We start from the raw sequence: 9,829 nt of genomic DNA, 5'->3' as shown, positions 1-9,829 counted from the left end.
TAATTATTAGAAATTGAGTACAAAGCTGAATGAAATTAAATAATAAGGCTTTGGAAATTAAATACAGAGCTTGAAAAATAAAAGATTGATAAAATAAAAATAAATAGATTGTTGGAGTTTGATTTGATTGGGATGTTGATTGTTTTTATTTTCTTTCAAAGGAATTGTTGATTGGTTAGGTTGTTGGGTTGTTGTGGGTTTTCCCGTAGCACAACACCTCCTTTTCCAGCTTCACCTGAAACAACTTGGAAGCCTCTGGAGCCTGCACTTCTCACATTCTGCAATTTTTGGCAATTGTCATCCATTACCTGTAACTGCTCGCAACTTCTCTTCACGACGGATAACTTCTCACTAACAAGAACCTTCCACTCCACATTATCCTTAACTACCCAAAAATAATTAATAAAGATTATTTTAGGCCTCATAATTAAATCAATACAATAAAATTAATTTAATTAATTTTATAAAAAAATTAATTTAATTAATCATGAGTCTAAAAATAATTAATGATTGTGCAAAGAGGCCTAATCCCTCTTGCTTAGAACAAATCGATGCCCTTTTTGTGGGCGATTTGGTGAGACATTAAATCACTTGCTAATTCATTGCCCATTTATTACAAAAATGTGGAATTTGTTTCAAAAATGGAATTTCTTTCTTTCATGGTGGAAGGTGAAGACATGTGTAATATCCTCAAATTTACTCTAAAGGGTATTCATATAAATTGCAAAATTAATTGTGTGTGAAATTGCCTCTATTCATACCTAGAAATTTGGCCACCAATGGTTAGAGGACCAAATTGAATTAATTAATAAATTAAGGAGCAAGCAAGAGATTAGAGGGCTAACTTGAATTAAATACTAAATTAAGAGGAAAAATTAGAAATAATAATAATAATACAAAAAAAAAATGAATAACCAAATAGAAAATAGAAAGCACATCACGGACCAATGGGTAAAGGTGAAGGACTAATAGGTAAAAACTAACAAATTCACTTTACTTTCACCCCCATGGCAGTCGGCCATTCATCCCATTTCTTCCTCTTTTCTTTTTCCTTTTAAATAGCCAATTTCTCTCAAATTAGAAGAAGAGATACCAAGCAAAAACCCTAGAACATATCATTTCCGAGGCTTAAGCAAAAGGAGCAAGAAGACTTGGTGATTCAAACTTGAAGAAACAAAATTCTTTAAGGGTTTAGTGGAGATTTCAAGAAAGAGGAGCAGCAACTGGTACTCAAATAAGGTTAGTGCTATAACCTATATTTTTTATCATGTTTGAGTAGGGACTCCACTAGGGATAAGGAAGAAATACAAAGTAATGAAAATGATAGCTTGTGTGTGTGTTGGAAGTTTGAAACTGCTAGTAGGCTGCAGGATTAGTCATATTTAAAAATTCATAACTTGAACTAGGAATGTTGGATTGCTATGATCTTTATGTCTATGGAAACTTTAATGAATACCATAAAGCTTTGTAGTTTCATGCCAGACCTAATTCCCTTGTTAAGATGGTGTTTGAAGGCAAAACTTTTTACTGCTTAAATCTGGAAACTAACCTAATGATTTCTAGAAGCATAGCAATTAATTTTAAAAATTCATATCTTGTGCTACAGAACTTGAAATAGGGTGATTCTTAAGCTGTTTGAAAGGTTAATGAATGCCCTAAAACTTTGTAGTTAGGGCTGAGAATTGATTTTGCTAGCTACATAGTGATAAATTTATATTTCCTGATACTGCTCTGAATGTGATTGAAGTCTAGAATAGATAGCACATTTTCACTCATAACTTGAAATGTAGAGATGACTTTGATATGATTCAAATTGGAGATTTAAATAGACATATGAAAGTTGAATTCTGGAAATTATGGCAATAAAACCTGATTTCAATGATTTTTAGTAGAATTTTAAATTTGCTACACCTATTTACCTGAATTGACTTGAAAATGCAATTGTGTGATATTAATGATATTGATTATGAATGAGTTGTGAAAAAAGGGGAAATTGGTAAGCATGTCTTGATTGAATAAGTTATATATAATATTAATAGTGTGTATACCCATTATAAGTCTAGAAATAGGTGACATGAGGAAATTGACTAGTCAATAGCTAAAATTATGCATAATAACTTGGCTTATGCCAAGATGAGGATACTTGGCTTATGCCATGATAAGGATACTTGGCTTTATGCCATGAAAAGGATGCTTGGCTTCATGCTATGAGGATTATGCTTGGTTTATTGCCATAAGAATTATGCTTGGCTTCAAAAGCCATGAGGATGATACTTAGCTACATAAACCATGAGGATACTTGTCAGTTGAGTTGTCTAGACATTATACTTGGGCTAAGGAAATAAATAAAAAGAGGTATGCGAAAAAGGTTATTTGTAAAATGCTATGCACCTTGATTATAAATGTATTTGAGCTGAACATGCAAAAATTTTTGTAATTAAAAGTTATGCCATGTCATATTAAATTGTGTATGATTGCACATTGTACTATTGAAATAAAATTGTTTGAAACATGTCCCATGAGATTATACATGATCGGCTCACATACATGTTGCATGACATAACACTAGTAAGTTATGGCACCACTAAGTAAATTTGCTTAGCAGAGGGTTGTTTTAACTTTTCATAGGTAATAAAAGTAAGGATAAAGAGCCGGCATGGGAGTGAAGGCAAATGGGTGACGTTTTGCACAATACATGAGAAGACACCATTTTATTTTATACACATCAGGAGATTACATTGTATTAGGCAATTATTTTATAAAATGTAATCCTTTAATGTGTAACTATTTAAATTCTACAAACTACATGGATGTTGAAACAAGTCTTATATTTTGTAAATGCTTTCATATGTATATATTGTAAATTTCCAAGTATATAAATTTATCTTTAGTACAACATGACCTAGAAGCATTACATATTCTAAGGATTTAACCCAAAATCGTTTGGAGTTGAGAAAGCGAATCCATATAGCTAACCCAAAATTTTTAGGATAAAGGCTTAGTTGAGTTGAGTTGAGTTATAAATTTATCTTAATTGATAAGATGATTGTATAAATCATAGTTATTGTGAGATGGATTGTGAATGAAACTACATGGGTTTCATATGTGTCTTAGAGTAATATGATAAATGTTTATAGGCATTTTAACAGGTTACTTAAAATTTAAAGGAAAACTCCGTTGGATTTCTACCTTCAATTTGAAACTAAATTTCATTATTTGAGAAATTCCAAATAGATAGGAAACTTATAAATTTGGCTTTCTTATGTGTGACACCCCTTACCCGTCTACAGTATATCCGAGTAACATATGTCACACGGTGTACCGAAATACTCTATTTTATCTCAATCATTTTTATTCTTCCTTAATTTATTTTTATCATAGTTTTGAATATAATTTGTGAAATATAATTCATTTAAGTCATTTATTGAAATTATGATTTATTTGAGGCTCCGAAAATTTTATAGAAAATCTGGCAGAGTACCGGCTAAAAATGGAGAAAACAGTTTTTCGGAACCTGTTAAAAATACTTCCAATATAATTATAATCTCAATCTCAGTCAACCACCAACATTTTTCAACAATTTCTCAAATCAATTCAGTATCTCAAAATTCACATTCATCTCATATCACACCCAATTCAATGAGAAATACTCATATTTATTTCTGAACACAGCTCATAGGTAATTATAGCAAAAATACGATTACATGAGTTTATAATATACATAACAAAAGTTTACAAATATAAAAGACTTAGGTAGCCCAATGTCCTACCAATGCACTGCAATTTGTGAGGTGACTTTGAACTCTGAGTGCAGATCTGAAAACTCACCCTGTATGAAGTCTGTTGGACTCTCCAGCTATGTCTCCAGTACCTGTGTGTGGCAAAAGTGACGCGCTAAGCAATTCTGCTTAGTAGTTACAATACAAAATAAAATAAAATAAAATAATAACATGTATGCAGAATGTATGTTTACATTTTTGGGTAGACTTAATTTTAAATATATATTGTAATATTATCCAATTAAAGTTTGGTCAGATTTATTAATATTGCTCGAGTAACCTATACTAGTTGACTGGACTGGATAAATGGGTAAACTGGCACTGGGTATCAAGTATCTCGGGCCGTCACACCATCGGTCACATATGTATCTCCCGGTGTGCAACAGAACAGCTAATAAGCTGTAATAATTATCGGGGATTAAACCCGAGTATAACAACTCAATATCATAGCCAAAGGCTATTATGTCACAGAATGGCATGAAAAGCCATGAAATACAGAATGGCATGAAGCCATATGCAGTACTGCTAATAAAACCCTATTGGCATGCCAACCTATCCAAACCAATCACATTAGGCCTACTAGGGCATTTAACACTTTTCATTTATGTAATTCTTTGAAATTGAATTTTTATGATTACTATTCATTTCATTAATCAACCAAAATGTTGAATTTTGCATTGGCAATAGGTAAATTAGTTTAAATATCATCAACATACCATATTTTGCATTTTAAACTTGTTGGTATTGGTTGCCAATACCATCTCTAAGCTTAAAGTTAATTGAGCAGAAATTTCAGTTTTCATACCTTATTTTTTACTGTTCCATTGGTCACTCTTGTAGTGGTAATTTAGCAAAATGATCAACATGAAAGTTGTTCCTTATTTTATCTAGTTGAATTTCCTTTTTTGAATCACTCCATTTGGAGTTTTGTAACTCAAGTTATGGTCCAAAAACCACAACTGGCCGGATTGGAATTTTTCTGGACTGACCATATCTACAGTGCAGTGAATAGTGACTGAAACTCCCTTTTTGGATAGGTTCTATTCATAATTTGGGGTAGGTTTCTTCATGAAAGTTGTTGGTCTATATCTTAGCTTGTTGCTGGTAAAATATCAGGTCAATTGGACCATTCTACACTGAGTTATGGCCAAATGACCAAACCCTGTTCATTTGGTCATTCTGCAGAAACAGACTGCAGCTCACCCGGATTGGAGCAAGCTTTTGGTCCACTTGGTTTGGTCTTATGGGCATGGTTTCTTCACCAAAGTTGTGCCATTTTGTGTCTAGTTTCATGTCAAATTGGCCAAACACCAATTGAACCTCTACAATTCAAGTTATGGCTACCCAAACCTGCTGGACTCATGTCCAATTCTGCAGGTCACCTAGGGCAGCCACACTAAACCTAAATCCCATCCCTCAACACACTTCATTTTTGGTTTAAACAGAACTAAATGGTCACTAATTGACCATTAATACTCATTTTCATCATCACATGGTCAAAGTCCCATTTCTCCACTCCAAACCCTAACTCAACATTTCAAGCCATGCACTAGGATTGCATTTCATCAATCGACATAAAATAGACATATTGTGGGCAGCCATAATACCCTTTTTAACTTCATTAAAATCATCACAATATTGCCCAACCAAGGCTGCCAAAACTTAGGGTTTACATGCAAATGGTACTCCATCAATTTCCTTATCATTTGCACTCAATCATAATTGTTAAACATGAATTTGAAGTGAAATTTAAGTTTAAGTCACTAACCTCTTTTAGCTCAAATCCAAGCCAACCAAAACTTTGATTTTTCTTCAAAATTTTGCTGCCCAAAGCTTCGTCAAGGTGTGGGGTGAATTTTTTGTGAAGACAACTAGGGCTTTTATGGTGTGGAAGCTAGGGAAAATCAAGCTTGAAAAAGCTTGTCCATGGAGGTTAGGGAAGAATGGTTTACGGCAAGGAAATGAAAAAGAAAGGGAATTCTGGTTTTTCTCTCATTTTTCAGCCCATTTGTCTCTTTTAAATATAGTTATGCCATGTGTCAACATTGGGTTGGGTGAAGGCATGCTAATGACATCATGTGATGTCATAAATTCCCATTTAATTCATTTTTTTTCCTTTTCTTTTCTACTCATTTTCAATTCAATTTTTAGTAATATTTATTCACATTTTATGTCATAATAATTATTTACTTAACTGGACAAGTCGGCCAAAAATCACCTCTGAAGGCGAAATGACCAAAATACTCTCCGTTTGGCTTAACGGGCCAAAATTGTCTCTACCGATTGAAAATTTTTTCTAAATATTTCCTTAGCATTCTAATGCCATAGGAACCTCAATGACCCTTCTCTGGAGTCCCAAAAATTATTTTATAATTTTTCCCTCGGGTCTAGGGCTCCTAGTTGCGAGAACTGCAACTTCTCACTAGGTTACCCATCGCTAGGGCACCGGCTCATTTAACTTGGTTGTATTTTATTTCTAAAATTTTTCCTAAATTTTTCTTATTAATATTTGAGTTAATTATGGTTCCTCACTTTAGTTTAAATATTTTTCTGAACGTTCTAGCTGTTCGGTCCGACACTGGTCACCGGAATAGTAGAATGTACGGAGTTGCTACAGGGAGGGTGTTACAACTCTTCCCCTCTAATTTAAATTTCGTCCTCGAAATTTACCTGATGCAAACAGTTGAGGGAACTGTTGCCTCATCGTCTCTTCACTTTCCCAAGTTGCCTCCTCGGTGTTGTGGTGCCTCTAAAGCACTTTCACCAGTGGAATTTGCTTATTTCTCAACTCTTTCACTTCCCGAGCCAGGATCCGTATGGGTTCTTCTTCATATGTCAAATCTGGTTGTACTTCAATTTCTTCCATGGAGATGACATGTGAAGTATCTGAGCGGTATCTTCTTAGCATAGACACGTGCAACACATTGTGGATCTTGTCCAGCTCTGTTGGTAAAGCTAGCCTATAGGCCACTGGACCCACACGTTCAATGACTTCATATGGGCCAATGAACCTAGGGCTTAACTTGCCTTTTCTTCGAAACCTTAGTACCTTATTCCACGGTGACACCTTGAGGAACACTTTGTCGCCAACTGCATATTCTATTTCTTTTCTTCAGTCAAGATAAAATTTTTTCTCATGCGAGGCAACCTTGATTGGCTTTGATTAGTTTTACCTTCTCTTGATCTGTTTCACCAAGTCAGGCTTACCGCTTTGTCTTCGCCTAATTCAGTCCAAAGACTGCTGAGTTCTACATTTTCTCCCATACAGTGCTTCATACGGGGCCATTTGGATGCTAGCTTGGTAGCTATTATTGTATGCAAATTCTGCCAGTGGGAGGTATCTATCCCAACTTCCCTCCAACTCAATGATACAACTCCTCAGCATATCCTCAAGGACCTGACATATATTTCATGTTATTATTACCATTTCAGTTCAATATGTGTATTAGTTTAATTGGTTTCAATTGTTTACCTGGAATACTCTTTCTGATTGCCCATCCGTTTGAGGATGGAAAGCTGTGCTGAAGTGGAGTTGTATACCCAAGGACTCATGCAACTTCTTCCAGAATCTCGATGTAAACCTTGGGTCTCGATCAGATAAGATGGAAAGTGGAATTCCATGCAATCTAACTATCTCATTGATATATAATTCTGCTAATTTCTCTAGTGAGTAGTTAGTTCTAATTGGCAGAAAGTGTGCTAACTTCGTCAATCTATCTACTATCACCCATACTGCATCATGTTTCTTCTGGGTGAGAGGTAGACCACTCACAAAATCCATGGTGACCCGATCCCATTTCCATTCAGGTATGCGTATAGGATGTAGCAAACCTGATGGAACTTAATGTTCTGCCTTGACTTGCTAACATGTCAAGCACTTAGTCACATAGTCAGCTATGTCCTTCTTCATACCAGGCCACCAATACTGAAGCTTCAGATCATGATACATCTTTGTACTTCCTAGATGCATAGCATAAACACTGGCATGTGCCTCTTTCAGAATACTGGCTTTTAATTCCCCATTATCTGGTACACAAACTCTTCCTTTGTAGTACAGACACCCATCTGCTTTTGCCTCATAGTCAGTTACTTTTCCCCCTGAGATTTGGCTCATAATAGCCATTAACTTTTCATCTGCCTTTTGCCCATCTAAAATCTGTTGTAGTAGGTTTGGCCTCACTTGCTACTCAGCCAAAATAGCTCCATCTCGAACCAAAGATAGACGGGCATTCAATGATCTCAATGCTGTGATGGATTTTCTGCTCAAAGCATCAGCAACTACATTTGCCTTCCCAGGATGGTAGTCAATTACACAATCATAGTCCTTCAGGAACTCAATCCATCGCCTCTGTCTAAGGTTGAACTCTTTTTGGGTTGGCAAGTATTTCAAGCTTTTGTGGTCTGTGTAAATGTAGCACTTTTCACCATACAAGTAGTGCCTCCATATCTTCAGTCCGAAGATAATTGCTGCAAGCTCTAGATCATGGGCAGGGTAATTCTGTTTATGTGGCCTTAGCTGCCTGGAAGCATAAGCGACCACCTTCCCCTCTTGCATCAATACACACCCTAACCCATTTTGAGAGGCATCACTGTAGAACACAAAGTCCTTTCCTGACACTGGCTGTGTTAACACTAGTGCCTCTGTCAACATATCCTTCAACTTCTCAAAACTGGTCTGACACTTGTCATTCCAGTCAAATCTGGCATTCTTGTGTAACAACTTGGTCATTGGAGCAGCTATTAAGGAAAATCCCTTCACAAATCTTCTGTAATACCCAGCTAGCCCCAAGAAACTTCTGACCTCAGTTGTATTCCTGGGAGGCTTCCATTCTATCACTGCTTCTATTTTCTTGGGATCCACTCTAATCCCATTAGCTGACACTATGTGTCCAAGGAATGCAATTTCATTTAACCAGAAGTCACACTTTGACAACTTAGCATACAGCTTCTTTTCTCTCAGGGTTTGCAGAGCAATTCTCAAATGCTCATCATGTTCTTCCCTGGTCTTGGAATACACCAAAATATCATCAATAAAGACCACTACGAACCGATCTAGGTATGGATGGAAGATACGGTTCATAAGGTCCATGAATGCTGCTGGTGCATTTGTTAGGCCAAAGGGCATCACCAGAAACTCATAATGCCCATACCGAGTCCTGAATGCAGTCTTTGGCACATCTGCATCCTTCACCCTCAACTGATGATACCCTGATCTGAGATCAATTTTTGAAAATACTCCTGCTCCCTTCAATTGATCAAACAGGTCATCAATTCTAGGCAATGGATACTTATTCTTCACTGTCACTTTATTCAACTGCCGGTAATCAATGCATAACCTCAAGGTCCCATCCTTCTTTTTCATAAACAGCACTGGAGCTCCCCATGGTGACACACTGGGGCGTATGAACCCTTTATCAAGCAACTCTTGCAACTGAGTTTTCAACTCCCTCAATTCAGTGGGTGCGATCCTATAAGGAGCAATGGAAATGGGTGCTGTACCCGGCATTACCTCAATAGCAAACTCGACTTCCCTTTCTAGTGGTAAACCAGACAACTCTTCAGGAAATACATCTGGGAAGTCTCTTACTGTGGGTATATCACTCAGGTTTGGCTTAACTTACCTTGTATCAGCCACGTGTGCTAGGTAAGCTTCACAGCCTTTTCTCATCATTCTTCTTGCAACTGTGGCTGAGATAACATTGGACAGGAAATCTGTCCTTTCACCCACAACAGTGATCACATTACCCTCAGAAGTTTTCAGAGAAATTCTCTTCAATTTACAATCAACCATTGCCTGATGACGTGACAACCAGTCCATTCCCAAAATCACGTCAAACTCATGGAAAGGCAACTCAATCAGGTCTGCTAGGAATTCATACCCCTGAATCCTTAACGGGCAACCTTGTACACTTTGTTCACCACTACACTGTGGCCCAATGGATTAGTGACCAGAATGTCTTGATCACTCTCCCCTACTAGTATCCCCCTTTCTACGGGTAGGTTGATGCAGATGTATGAATGAGTGGATCCTGGATCCACCAATGCATGCA

This window comes from Hevea brasiliensis, chromosome 18 (genome assembly GCF_030052815.1).
Source record: "Hevea brasiliensis isolate MT/VB/25A 57/8 chromosome 18, ASM3005281v1, whole genome shotgun sequence".
In the NCBI taxonomy this organism is placed as follows: Eukaryota; Viridiplantae; Streptophyta; class Magnoliopsida; order Malpighiales; family Euphorbiaceae; genus Hevea; species Hevea brasiliensis.
Note: the sequence above shows the minus strand (reverse complement) of the source record.